The 13,057-nt window shown below is 45.6% G+C and overlaps 1 protein-coding gene across 1 annotated transcript in view; it reads right to left on the bottom strand.

Moving 5' to 3' along the window:
- Window positions 1–5,423, bottom strand: part of mef2b (myocyte enhancer factor 2b) — a 123,473-nt gene extending 118,050 nt beyond the window's left edge. Inside the window, exon 1 of the mRNA XM_078556088.1 lies at window positions 4,912–5,423. The gene's annotated coding sequence lies outside the window, so the exon portion shown is untranslated. The remainder of the gene's footprint in view (window positions 1–4,911) is intronic.
- Between the last annotated feature and the right edge of the window lie 7,634 nt (window positions 5,424–13,057).

The following is a 13,057-nucleotide window of genomic DNA, read 5'->3' as shown; positions in this document are numbered from 1 at the left end:
TGCCTTAGCACACTCCAGGCATGATGCACATGGTTTAACGCCACACCAGAGGCCAAGTGCACCTTATCTGGGTAAGAAAGCGGCATCTTGTCCCTTGAAGGGTCACTATTGATTTTCTGATCTACGCTCGAGACAATATTCTCATGGGCTTTAGCAGCAATTTAACAATGCTCTGCTTCCTTTACTGACTGAGGTACTTAAACTTGACAATACCTGAATCAGGAGATGTCAAAGATGCCCCTGATCAAAGGCATTTCATCACAAACAGTGCTGAACTTGCATTAGCCAAGCAGTCAGTTTATTGCAAGTCTCTAGTCATTTTGGGAGATTCCTCTTCACCTTTCAACATCCCACATGAGGAGATCAAAAGAAAAGAGAGATCTTGCCATTTAAAAAAAAAACGCCTCCTCGTGCCTAAAGGACACCCCAAAGCACTTCACAGCCATTATTTTAAATAAAAAGGACTTGCATTTATAAAGTGCCTTTCACAACATTGAGACCTTTACACCCAATGAAGTACTTTTGAAAAGTAGTCTTTGTTGTAATGTCGGAAACGCAGCAGCCAATTTGCTGTATGTGGGAACTTGCTGTGCACAATGAGATAGATGGCCAGATAATCTGTTTTAGTGATGGTGGCTGAGGGATAAATATTGGCCAGAACACTAGGGAAAACTCCCCTGCTCTTCTTCAAAGAATGCCTTGGGAATTTTTTTACGTCTATCCAAGAGGCCAGAGAGAGCTTTGGTTTAAAGTCTCAACCAAAAGACAGCATCTCGGACAGTGTAGCACAGCCCGAGCATTGCACTAGGAGTGACATCCTAAATTATGTGCTCAGGATTGTTTTCTGATGTAGTCTCTGCTACTTTGCAGGCAATTTCTCTGCAATTTTGCAATCCAGACTTTGAGAGAATTAGGTCCCATTGCTGTTTTCCTTCTGTTTGGGACCTGTTAAAAACATGTCATATTTAAATAAAGGTGGCCCACTGCCTGCATTTTTAAATTGATGCTAACAAATTTAGAGATAATTGCATTTTGTTTCTTTCTCTGTATTTACTACTGTATTCGCCCATCCTGATTAAAAACACCCACATGTAATGCACTCTGGTCTGCCCTTGCGCATTGAACCAGGATCATCAACGCTCAGAATCTTACAGCAAAGGCAGTGGCTAGTCAGCCCATTGTGCCTGCTCCAGTTCCCTGATAAAGCTATCCAATTAGTCCCACTCACCTGCTCTTTCCCCATAACATGTATTTATTATTCCTTTTCAAGTATAAATCCAATTCCCTTTTGTAAGTTACTGCTGAAGCTACTTTCACAACCCTTTCAGATCATAAGAGCTCGCTGCATTCAAAAAAAAATCCTCAGCTCCTCTCTGCTTCTTTCACCAATTATTTTAAATCTGTGTCCTCCAGTTATCAACTCTCCTGCCAATCAAAACTGTTTCTTATTATTTACTCTATCAAAATCCCTCATGATTTTGAGCACTTCTATCAAATCTCCTGTCTGCTCTGAGGAGGGCAACTTCGGCTTCTCCAGTCTCTCTACACAACTGAAATCCTTCATCCTTGGCACCATTCTAGTAAATCTTCTCTGCACCCTCTCCAAGACCTTGACATCCTTCCCATAGTGCTGTGCCCAGAATTGGAGACAATATGTTGCTCAGTCCTAATCGGTCATTTATAAAGCTTTTTAGCATCCCACCCTTCCTTTTGTACTCTATGCCACAACTAATAAAGCCCAGGATGCCCTTGGATTGGCATCACCACCCGCCCCAGTCTCCGCTGTTGTGAAGTAGGTGAGCAGGTGGCACCCACATTACACCTTCAATATTGCCCACCAATCACAACAATACGGCCACGATTGGATTATGACGCACAGTGAATAGCGTTTGCCAGCCCATGCCAAGCCACCCCCATCACAGTGTGCATTGAATGCCAGCTCTTGGCACTACTGTGCCACCCGCTCATTAGCCCACACACGAAATCGGCTTGTGAAAGCATTGCGCTGGTACTGGCGAATTTTGGTGAGAAAGTTCAAGATTACAGTGGGCTGCCAGTCCACTTCTGATGCAGGAAAGGGCCACGAGTGGCATCAGGTAAAGGAATAGCTGATTATTTCACAGACACAGCCTTTCACAGAAAGCCTATTGACAGAAACGTTTAACCATACTCTCTTTTCCAGGCGCTGAATGACCTGCTGCATATTTCCATTACTTCATTGGTTTTAATTTCATATTTCCAGCATTTGAGGACTGCGTTTCCCCTTTTATCTCCACTATTTTTTTCCAGATTTGTCAACAACTTTTGCCTTTGTAATTACAGGAAAAAGAAAGATTCGCATGACCTCAGGACATCCTAAAGCATTCCACAGCCAATGGAGTTCTTTTATAGTCTATTTACTATTGATTTGAGGGAAACACAGTAGCCAGTTTGTGCACAACAATTTCACACGAGCAGCAATGAGATAAATAGCCAGATAATCTGCGATGTTGGTTGAGGGATAAACATTAGCCAGGACACCAGGGAGAATTCCCCTGGTCTTTGAAATAGTGCCGTGCAATCTTTTACATTGAGCTGTGAGGGCGGAGAGGGCCCCAGTTTCACATTTCATATAGGGGTGTCATCCTGAATTACGAGCTCAGATTTCTGGAGCTGGTCTCAAACCTTGGTCTTCTGATGCAGAGTGCTAGCAACTGAACCAAAGCTGGCACTGATCATCATCTGACATATCTTGTGGGAAGGTCTGCTGAAAGATCACCACGTTGGGAGAACTTCCAGTCTCCAAGAATCCTGATGATAATTTTCAGCTCCCCAAAACACCTCTGTTGAGTAATATTATTACTGAGGCTGCAAATAATAATTCACTTCAAGAAATATTTATCGAGAACAGAACATATGCCTGGAAATTCTTTTGGCATTATTGTGATTGGCCACTGTGAATTCGGTGGAAACCCTAGAGACAGAAATTTCACCAATCTTCTGCCAAAGTTACACCAGCTGATCAGTAAAACATTGGGAGGAAATCTGCAGTGTTGATTTATATTTCAAAATTTTTCCCCCTTTTGTTGTGAAAAAGTGCCCACTTAGGGCACACTGCCACGGGCTGTGGGCATCCTCTAATACCTCAGTCCATCCAGTCATTCTTCACAAGTGAGGATAGGAAGTCAGTGCTGATGGGTTATTCAGCTGTGTGAGGCTGCACTAAGTCAGTAACAACTCACTTTCAAACAGGAGTCACTGGCAGCAGGCAGGAGCAAGAATCTTGCTGAATTCGCACCTCCACTATCCAAGGAACTAAAAACCCATTGTAACCAGCTCTCTGAAATCAATGAACTCAATACTGGGAAGCTCTGTGTACTGCAAGACAAGCTGCATTTATACCAACATCACAAACCAGCTTTCAATATTTAACGAAAGGCCAAACATATTCAAAGAACACAACATATTCAGGCAATGTTACTTCAACTGATAATAAACATCCAAAATTCAGCTTCCTGTGATCTAACTCACATCAATTTTCACCAATCACCTGTCTGGCTGACCTACATTGGCTCCCAGTCCAGCAATGCCTCATTTTTAATACCATCATCCTCGTGCTCCAATTCCTTCGTGGCCTCACCCCTTCCAGTCTCTGTAACCTCCTCCCAGCCCTCTTGAGACCTCTACACTCTTCGAATCCTGGTCCCTTGTGCATCCCCAATTTTAATCGCTCCACCATTGGCGGCCATGCCTTAAGCTGCCTGGGCCCTAAACCCTGGTGATCTCTCCCTAAACCTCTCTAGCTGTCCCTCTCTCCTCCTTTAAGCTACTTCTTAAAACCTACCTCTTTGACCAAGCGTTTGGTAGCCTGTCCTTAATATTTAATTGCCAAATTGTGTTTCTTTACACCTCTGTGAAACACCTTAAGACATTTTTCTATGTTAAAGATGCTATGTAAATGCAAGTTACTGTTGAAATTAAATAAAATGCTAATAATAGCATAAAACAACCGTTATATAAGTACATAATCTATAGAGGTAATAAGTATGACTTTAAGATACAATATTTATAAATGGACTAAATGCATTCATGCATTGGTACAAAATCATATATAACCTCCCTGCTTCATTGCCATAGGCCTCTAGGGTTATGGGGAGAGCAAAACATTGGGATTATTTTGGGTTGCTGCAGCAAAGAGCCAACACAGACACAATAGGCCGAATAGCCTCCCTATGTGCTGCAAACTAGTAGGCAGCAACTTTACGCTTTCAATATCGAACCCGTTCAACTGATCTTCCTTTGAAAATGCCACCTGCAGATCTTGTAAAATAAAGCGCAGTTCCGTATTTTGAAATGGGGTTGTAATCTGTCTCACCCGTTTAAAAACTTGCATTTAATGGTGTTTGTCACATGGCTGCGAAGTGCCTCAAAGCGCTCGCATCCAATCTATCAGTGGGATACTGTGACTGCTATTACGTAGGAAAACACATCAGCCATCTAGTACACAATGAGATCGACAAATAGTAATGACCCATTAATCTGTTTTAAGTGCTGTTGGGTGCTGGAGAAATGTTGGCCAGGGCACCAGAGGAACTCCTTACTCTTCGAATAATGCGATGAGATCTTTAAAGCCCACCTGCACTTTCTATATAGACAAGCTCTCGTTTTAATATCCCAACCGAATAACAACACCTCCAACAATTAGATCTTAATCTATGGTCCTGGATTTACGCTTGAACCCACAACCTTGGACTGCCCAGAGGCAAATCTGAGCCAAACTGACAAAACTCCCCTTTAAGGCTGACCGTTCCATACATATTTGTCCTGTAATACATCTTAATGACTTCTTACATGTTTAATCTAATCAAATTGCATGGTTAAGGCACACACAACACAGAGATAGCTTTCTGTGATGATGAAGATGTCACTAACCTGACACTGGAACCGATCTCCCCAAAATCCACTCCTCTGGCGATTTCTGATTAAAACTTCAACACAAAAGAAAAATCCAGTCCGGGATGATTAAAAACTGGACACGGTTGTTGGAGAGCGGGATTAAAAAAAACTGTTGCTTTTCAAATGCATCGCCTCATCCTCCTTTAGGGGTTGTAACGCGATCTTGGTGCAGACAATGTAAAGACTAAGTCAGTAACACATAGAGACACAGAGTAGAAAGGGGGAGCAGGAGGAGGGAGTCAAGAGGACAAAATTCTCTCTCAATATAATACTGTACCGGAGATCCCAGGAGCTCTGACAGCCCCTGTCAATTACTGCAGTACCAAGTGCCCGGCCTCATTACACTGCCCCCTGACCTATACTTTAGCTAGTGCTTTTTGCTTTTAATTTATTTGAAGTCGGATGGAGAGAGGGGCTTCTTTCTATCACTCTCCCGTGTCTCTCTGGCTATGTCACTGATCAATGCCGCGGCCCCACGTGAGCCTCCAGCTGATGTGTTTGTTACAAAAAAGTTCCTTCAGTTTCACGGCTGCCTCCGCCCCGCTCCCATTGGTCCACCCACGTTCCACTATTAGCATACGCCTACTCCTATTGGCCGCCCGGCTTCCTGTATCAATTTCCCCTCCCCGTCTCGTTCGCCGCCTTCTCACCCTCTCCCCCATTGGCTGAGGCACCTGTCAGTTAATCCCGCCTGTCAATTATTTGCAGGGGAATAAAACTGGAGCACTTCCTTGGTTTTCATTTTTGTAATTATTATATTTATAATATTGTATATATCAATTTTTGTATTTAAAAAATATTATTATAGTTAGAATTATTTTCATTCCCCTTCCCCTCTCAGCCACCCTGTTTGCACCAGCCAGACTGTGCGTTTGCATTTATGGCGCATTTATAAATGAATCTAATATTAAAAAAAGGGGGCAAATCCCAACACGGTCACTGACTCCAGCTTTTAGGGACCGTGTCCAAATAGATCCAAAACAGCTGGTGAAAAAAGAGCGAGAGCAGCTTTAACTGCCCATCTCCATTTCTAACTGTATATTTTTAAAAGTGGGAGGCGCAGGATCACGAACGGCGCGCCCAGTTTTCCTCCTACGTCTTCTTAATTTTCCGACTCCACCTTCATCCTGAAAGGTGTCTGTTGTTGTGAATGGTTTCATTTGGAGACGCTCCCTTACTTCATTGCACCCTCTCAACTCCATTTTGGCTCCTGTTTTAGCACTTCTGATAAAATATCTATTTTTAAAATACAAAACATGCATTTTATTCTGAGAAATATTATGAATTAAAGGGATGAAGGTTGTGGTTTCGAACCTGTTACCAGAGCTTGAGCTGCTAGCCTGCTGTACAGAGATTGTTGGCTGTGTTGTCGGTAAACCGAGATATATATCCCAGAACTGGGATAAACATCCTCCGGACACTATTTAAAGAAGCAGAGATTTCTCCCAGTGCCTCAACCAACACTCAAAAAGTACGCACAGTTTCACAAACGATTCACTGAAAACTTTGCTTCGCTTCTGTCATATCTTCTGAACATAAACATCTGACATTCTCCACCTCCCCTACTTCTGCACTGTTATTGTGCTAAAGTCAAGACTCATTGTATGTAGCATCTAATCTAAATCATAGGCTCGGGGAAGAAGCAGGGCATGTGGGACTTCGAGGTCAAAGATATTTTGGCCCAATCCTGTGCTGCAAAATTTCTTCCCAGGCTCTCAAAATTGTGGAATACCTCACTCCTCCCAGCCTTCTCTCCCTCGTACAGCCTGCAGGCTTTTAAACTGAAAAACTTGCATTTGGACAGAGCCTTTCATGACCTTAGGTCATCTAAAAAACACACTTTACAGTCAATTAAATGTTTTCTTGAAGTATAGTCACTCATGTAATGTGGGAAACACTGAAGTGAATTTGCACACAAGCTCTCCAAACAGAAATGTGATAATGACGAGCTAATCTTCTTTACTGATGTTGGTTGAAGGATAAATATTTGCTGGGACACCAGGGAGAATTCCCCTGCTGCTCTTCAAAATAGTGCCGTGGAATCTTTTACGCCCACCTGAGAGAGCAGACGGTTTAATACCTCATCCAAAAGATGGCACATCTGATAGTGCAGCACTACTGCAGTATTGCACTGGGCGTGTCAGTCTATAATTTTGTGCTGAGATCACTGAAGTGGGACTTAAGCCCACAACATTCTGACTCACAGGAAAAAGCGCTACCAACTAAGCCATGGCTGACACAACTAAAATAACCCTGGTGTCATAGGGTCATAGAGCCATAGAGGTCTACAGCACAGAAAAAGGCCCTTCAGCCCATCGAGTCTGCGCCGGTCAAACAAGTACCTAACTATTCTAATCCCATTTTCCAGCACTAGGCCTTGTATGCCATGGCATCGCAAGTGCACACCCAAATACGTCTTAAATGTTATGAGGGTTTCTGCCTCTACCACCCTTTCAGGCAGTGAGTTTCAGATTCCCACCACTCTCTGGATGAAAAAATTCTTCCTCACATCCCCTCTAAACCTCCTGCCCCTTACCTTAAATCTATGCCTCCTGGCCATTGATCTTTCCACCAAGGGGAAAAGTTCATTCCTGTCTACCCTATCTATGCCCCTCAAAATTTTATACACCTCAATCATGTCCCCCCTCAATCTCCTCTGCTCCAGGGAAAATAATCCCAGTCTATCCAATCTCTCCTCATAACTAAAACTCTCCAGCCCAGGCAACACCCTGGTAAATCTCCTCTGCACTCTCTCTAGTGATCGTATATTAATGTGATCTATATAATCATATAATAATGATTTCATACTCCCTCCTGTTCCATCCTTTCCAAAATTGGTGGTAGTTCCTCTGTGAATCCTGGCCTTTCACTTGTGTTATTCAATACTGTCTCCATGTCATCCTCCGCATGGAAATAAGGTAAAGTCTCCTATAGGATGCCTCACTCTGGTGATGTCCCTCCATTGTAGTACTTTAATCTCAGAATCTTAATCTTTGTTACAGGACCATCTGTTAGGGCAATACAAGATGATATTATCCTAACCTTAAACTTAGGGGCTTTCCAGCTCCAGTGATGCATGGGGCAGACAAGGCATGTGCCTGTCTGTTTCCACTTCTAGTTTTTCCTGGAACAGGTCACAAGCCTGTTGCCAGGGGCTATAGCTTGTGGGGGGGGGTTGCCACGCTGCATCAAGTATGGCTAACCAGGAGACTTTCCCACTCTTACTGCCTGCCATAGGCATATTGGAAGGATTTACAGGTTGATCATTAACTTGCTTGGCCATGTTAGGAACGCACCTTCTGTGACCATCAAGTCTTGGACTGGGACTCAAATCCAGATGTTCTGGTTCGGAGGCAGAAGCACTACCCACTGCACCACAAAACCTTCATTTATTATTCTAACCAATGGTTCTGTATTTAGACATTGACATTCTTCATTTAAAAAGCACAGAAGAATGTCAGAAATAGGAGCAGGAGTAGGCCATTCTGCCCTTTGAAACTGTTCTATTTCTCTGCCTGATCTTCTGCCTCAGCTCGATCTTCCTGTGCTATCCCCATATCGCTGAATTCCCTTAACTATCCAGAAATCTAAAATCTTGTCTTAAATATACTCAGTGTTTGGACATCCGCAGCCCTCTGGGGCATGGAATTCCAAAGATCCACGACCCTGTGAGTGAAGAAATCTCTCATCCTCTCAGTCCCAAATGGCCAATCTCTAATTCAGATACTGTGACCAACGATCCCTGTAAGCTACGCAGACCCCAAAAGTCCCTGCGCAGGCCATGTACAGTTGGCCTCTTTTGGATACTGCGCATATGCTGGCATTCAAAAAAATTAAAGCGGTTGCACTCTTAAATAAAGCACCCATGCACTCCAAAAAAAACTTAGCAGAAACAGTAACCGTGATCCCTAGTTCTAGACTTCTCAGACATCCCCCCAACACCTACCCTGTCAAGCCTCATGGGAACTGGTCAGTTTAAAAATTATAATTAAAGAGCTCCTCCTGCTCTATCCTTATAGCCCTGCAAAGTTTTCCCTTTCATGTATTTATCCAATTTCCTTTACAAGTTACTATTGAATCTGATTCCACCATCCTTTCAGGCAGCGTATTCCAGATCATAACATTGACTGCACACAAAAAAGTTTCCTCAAGCCTCCTCTATCTCTCCTGCCAATCGCCTTAAATCCATATCCCATGATTACCAGCCCTTCTGACACTAGAGATAGTATTTTCTTACTTAGGGTAGAATCACCAGTCCTGCTGGTTTTGGGTGTCATGGCGGGTGGACAATATGGTGAAAAGGCCAGAAAATCGGTTTCATGCCATCGTGAAACCAGTTTGCGATCATCCGCTCCGCCCATCAATGGCGGGCCACATCTGCCACCGCTGCATGTCTGGAACCTAATTTCAATACTTTGGCATCTCATTATAAGCCCTGCTCGCTGGAATCATATTCCCACGTCAAATTTACCACCCATGTCGGCGTGTCTTCAGATCGGCGTGTTTCACGACTGCCTTTAAAAGGCGCGCATCTGGCGAGCTGAACTTTGAGGTGAACTCGGAGGTGAGTGCACACAACCTAGCGCAGCGCTCCTGAGCATCGCCCGTAGGACATCAAGCGAGAGGCGCTGCGCATTCACAGGGGGCACAGGCAAGTCACTTTTTCCTGGCTGGCTCTCAGTGCGGTGCCTGGTCAAGGGATCCAGTGCGGGTCAGGCTGGTGGTGGTGGTGGTGGTGGTGGTGGTGGTGGGGGGCTGGGGGGAGGTGGAGGGGGGCAAGGCAGCACAGACAGACTGAAGCAATTACTCAAGCACATGCCGGGGTGCGGAGGGGGAGGGTGAGGGAAGCAGCCACGTACTTGGAAAAGCTTGTCAAGAGTGAGCAGCTCCATTGACATGCATGGAGTTGGGCCTCTGAAGCTTTTCTGCCCACTCAAGCAACACAAAAGGCATGAAAATGCCACCAAATGCTCCAGAACGTTTCACCACTCGAGTGCAGACTGCAAATTAATGTGTGTTTTAGGGGGCAACAGAGCAATTGCCCAACTGGGCAAGTTGTACAATCCCCTTACGAAAGGTGACCATGGTGCAGTCACTGGTGGAGGCACTCACAGCCCCTTGCAATGTCTTTATTCAGGCTTGGACCAGTCTCCCCCACGATTCAAGCTAACAGCGCAGTCTTGCAGTGTGGGTTAGGAGAATGCCTGTGCCTGAGCTGAGAGCACAGCATGCAGTCCAGTGGGCAAAGCTGCCACCAATTGGTCAAGTGGAGTGGGGCAGAGGTGGGTGGAGTATTTTTTATTCATTCACGGGATGTGGGCCAGCACTTATTGCCCATCACTAATTGCCCTTGAGAAGGTGGCGGTGAGCTGCCTTCTTGAACCGCTGCAGTCCATGTGGTGTAGGTACACCCACAGTGCTGTTAGGAAGGGAGTTCCAGGATTTTGACCCAGCAACGGTGATATATTTCCAAGTCAGGATGGTGAGTGGCTTGGAGGGGAACTTCCAGGTGGTGGTGTTCCCATCTATCTACTTCTAGATGGTAGTGGTTGTGGGTTTGGAAGGTGCTGTTTAAGGAGCCTTGGTGAGTTCCTGCAGTGCATATTGTGGATGGTACACACTGCTGCCACTTTGCATCGGTGGTGGAGGGAGTGAATGTTTGTGGATGTGTTGCCAATCAAGCGGGCTGCTTTGTCCTGGATGGTGTCCAGCTTCTTGAGTGTTGTGAGAGCTCCTACCGATGCTGTCATGGACAGATGCATCTTCGGCAGGCAGGTTGGCAATGATGAGGTCAAGTATGTTTTTCCCTCTTGTTGGTTCCCTCACCATCTGCTGCAGACCCAATCTAGCAGCTATGTGCTTTAGGACTCGGCCAATAGTGGTGCTACCGAACCACTCTTCGTGATGGACATTGAAGTCCCCGCTCAGGGTAGATTCTTCCCCTTGCCACTCTCAGTGCTTCCTCCAAGTGGTTTTCAACATGGAGGAGCACTGATGCAGCAGCTGAGGGAGGGCAGTATGTGGTAATCAGCAGGAGGTTTCCTGAACCATGTTTGGCCTGATGCAATGAGACTTCATGGGGTCTGGAGTCAATGTTGAGGACTCCCAGGGCAACTCCCTCTGCACTGTATACCACTGTGCCACCACCTCTGCTGATGGGACAGGACATACCCAGGGATGGTGATTGTGGTGTCTTGGACATTATCTGTAAGATATGATTCTGTGAAGATGGCTATGTCAGGCTGTTGTTTGACTAGTCTGTGAGATAGCTCTCCCAATCTTGGCACTAGCTCCCAGATCTTAGTAAGGAGGACTTTGCAGGGTCGACAGGGCTGAGTTTGCTATTGCTTTTTCAAGTGTCTAGGTCAATGCTGGGTGGTCCGTCCGGTTTCATTCCTTTTTTGTGACCTTTTAGCGGTTTGATACAACTGAGAAGCTTGCTAGGCCATTTCAGAGTCAACATTGCTGTGTGTCTGAAGTCACATGGCCAGACCAGTAAGGACAGCAGATTTCCATCCCTAAAGGGCACCAGTGAACCAGATGGGTCTTTACAAGAATCAACAATGGTTTCACTTTTATTTTTGGAGTTTATTGAATTCAAATTTCACTGTCTGCTGTGGCAGGATTTGAACCGAGGTCCCCAGAGCATTACCCTGGGTCTCTGGATTACTAGTCCAGCGACAATACCACTACGCCATCCCCTCCCCAGACAGCCAATGAGCACACTCCATACAAGAGCTGGCCAGCACTGTCCTGCATGTATGAAGGAGCCTTCAGACTTAACCAAGAGAGGTTCTTAGGACACGTATGCAAACCCATGCGTCTCTCTCTTTTGATCCTGCAGGAGGAGAACATCAGGATTATGGAGCCTGGTGATTTAGCGGCATGCCTCATGGCTTACAGGAAGCAGAGAAGATAAGGAAGAGAGCGGTGGAGGCACCTGGCTCAGCAAAGGAAGGAGCACCTCCCTCATGATGAAGGGGTGGCAGGGCCTGCTGTGCACATAGCAAAAGATCCACAGTGAACCATCGCTCGTAGATGCTTTGCTAGACCCAGGGTCTATCAATGGCGCTTGCCATTCCTGCAGATGACGGAGAACCAGTGTCGCCGAAGACTGCGCATGTCTCATGTGGTAATCTGAAGTTTAATACATCTTTAGGAGAATGTGAGCAAATTGACCATGTGACTGTAAGAACCAATAGCTGTGTAGCACAGGCTATTATGTTAATATTAGTCTCGAGTAGGGTCTAGCTGGAGAGGCACACATCATGTTAGTGCTCTGTTGTTTGTGTAAATAAATAGTATGTGCTTCATTTCATATTGGTCTCTGCATCTGCCGTATATTGTAATTGACTCATCTGCTGACTGATAAGCGTGCAACCGGTTCACAAGCAAAGCGATCCCGTAGTAAAACATATCATCCTAGGGAGCTGGTTGGTCACATACGCCACCTGCTGCAGGATTTGACACCACGGGGACATGTTTCACACTGCCAGTGGCTGTGAAAGTGACCACGGCGCTCAATTTTTATGCCAATGGCTCCTTCCAGGGCTCCACAGGTGAACCTGTGACAGATCTCGCAAGCCTCCATGCGCAAGTGTATCCAGGAGATCATGGGCGCCAACTTTGCAAAAGCACAGAACTTTGTGCGTTTTGCCCGGGATCAGGAAAGCCAGGAAGCAAGAGCACTGAGGTTTACACAGAACTCTGGTTTTCCACAGGAGCAGGGTGCCATCAACTGCACTCACTTGGTGCTTAGATCTCCATGGCAACAAGCAGTCAATGACGTCAACCGCAAGGGCTTCCACTCGCTGAATGTTCAGCTGGTCTGTGACCACCGCAAACACATCCTGCAGGTCTGCCCACGATTCCCAGGGAGCATCCACGCCTCCTACATCCTTTCGCAGGTTTCAGATCCCTGACATCTTCCAAGGTACAGAGAGGTTGCAGGGTTGGCTCCTCGTGGGACAAGGGCTACCCACAGAGGACGTGGCTGATGACACTCACATGGTGGCCTCAGGCTGACAGAGCAATTGTATAATAAGGCTCATGCTGCGACCCGGACTTTGGTGGAGCAAATGATAGGCATTTTGAAAATGATGTTCTGGTTCCTCGACAGGTC

The sequence above is a fragment of the Cetorhinus maximus genome, chromosome 13, assembly GCF_964194155.1.
Source record: "Cetorhinus maximus chromosome 13, sCetMax3.hap1.1, whole genome shotgun sequence".
NCBI lineage: Eukaryota > Metazoa > Chordata > Chondrichthyes > Lamniformes > Cetorhinidae > Cetorhinus > Cetorhinus maximus.
This window is presented reverse-complemented; position numbering and strand designations above follow the sequence as displayed.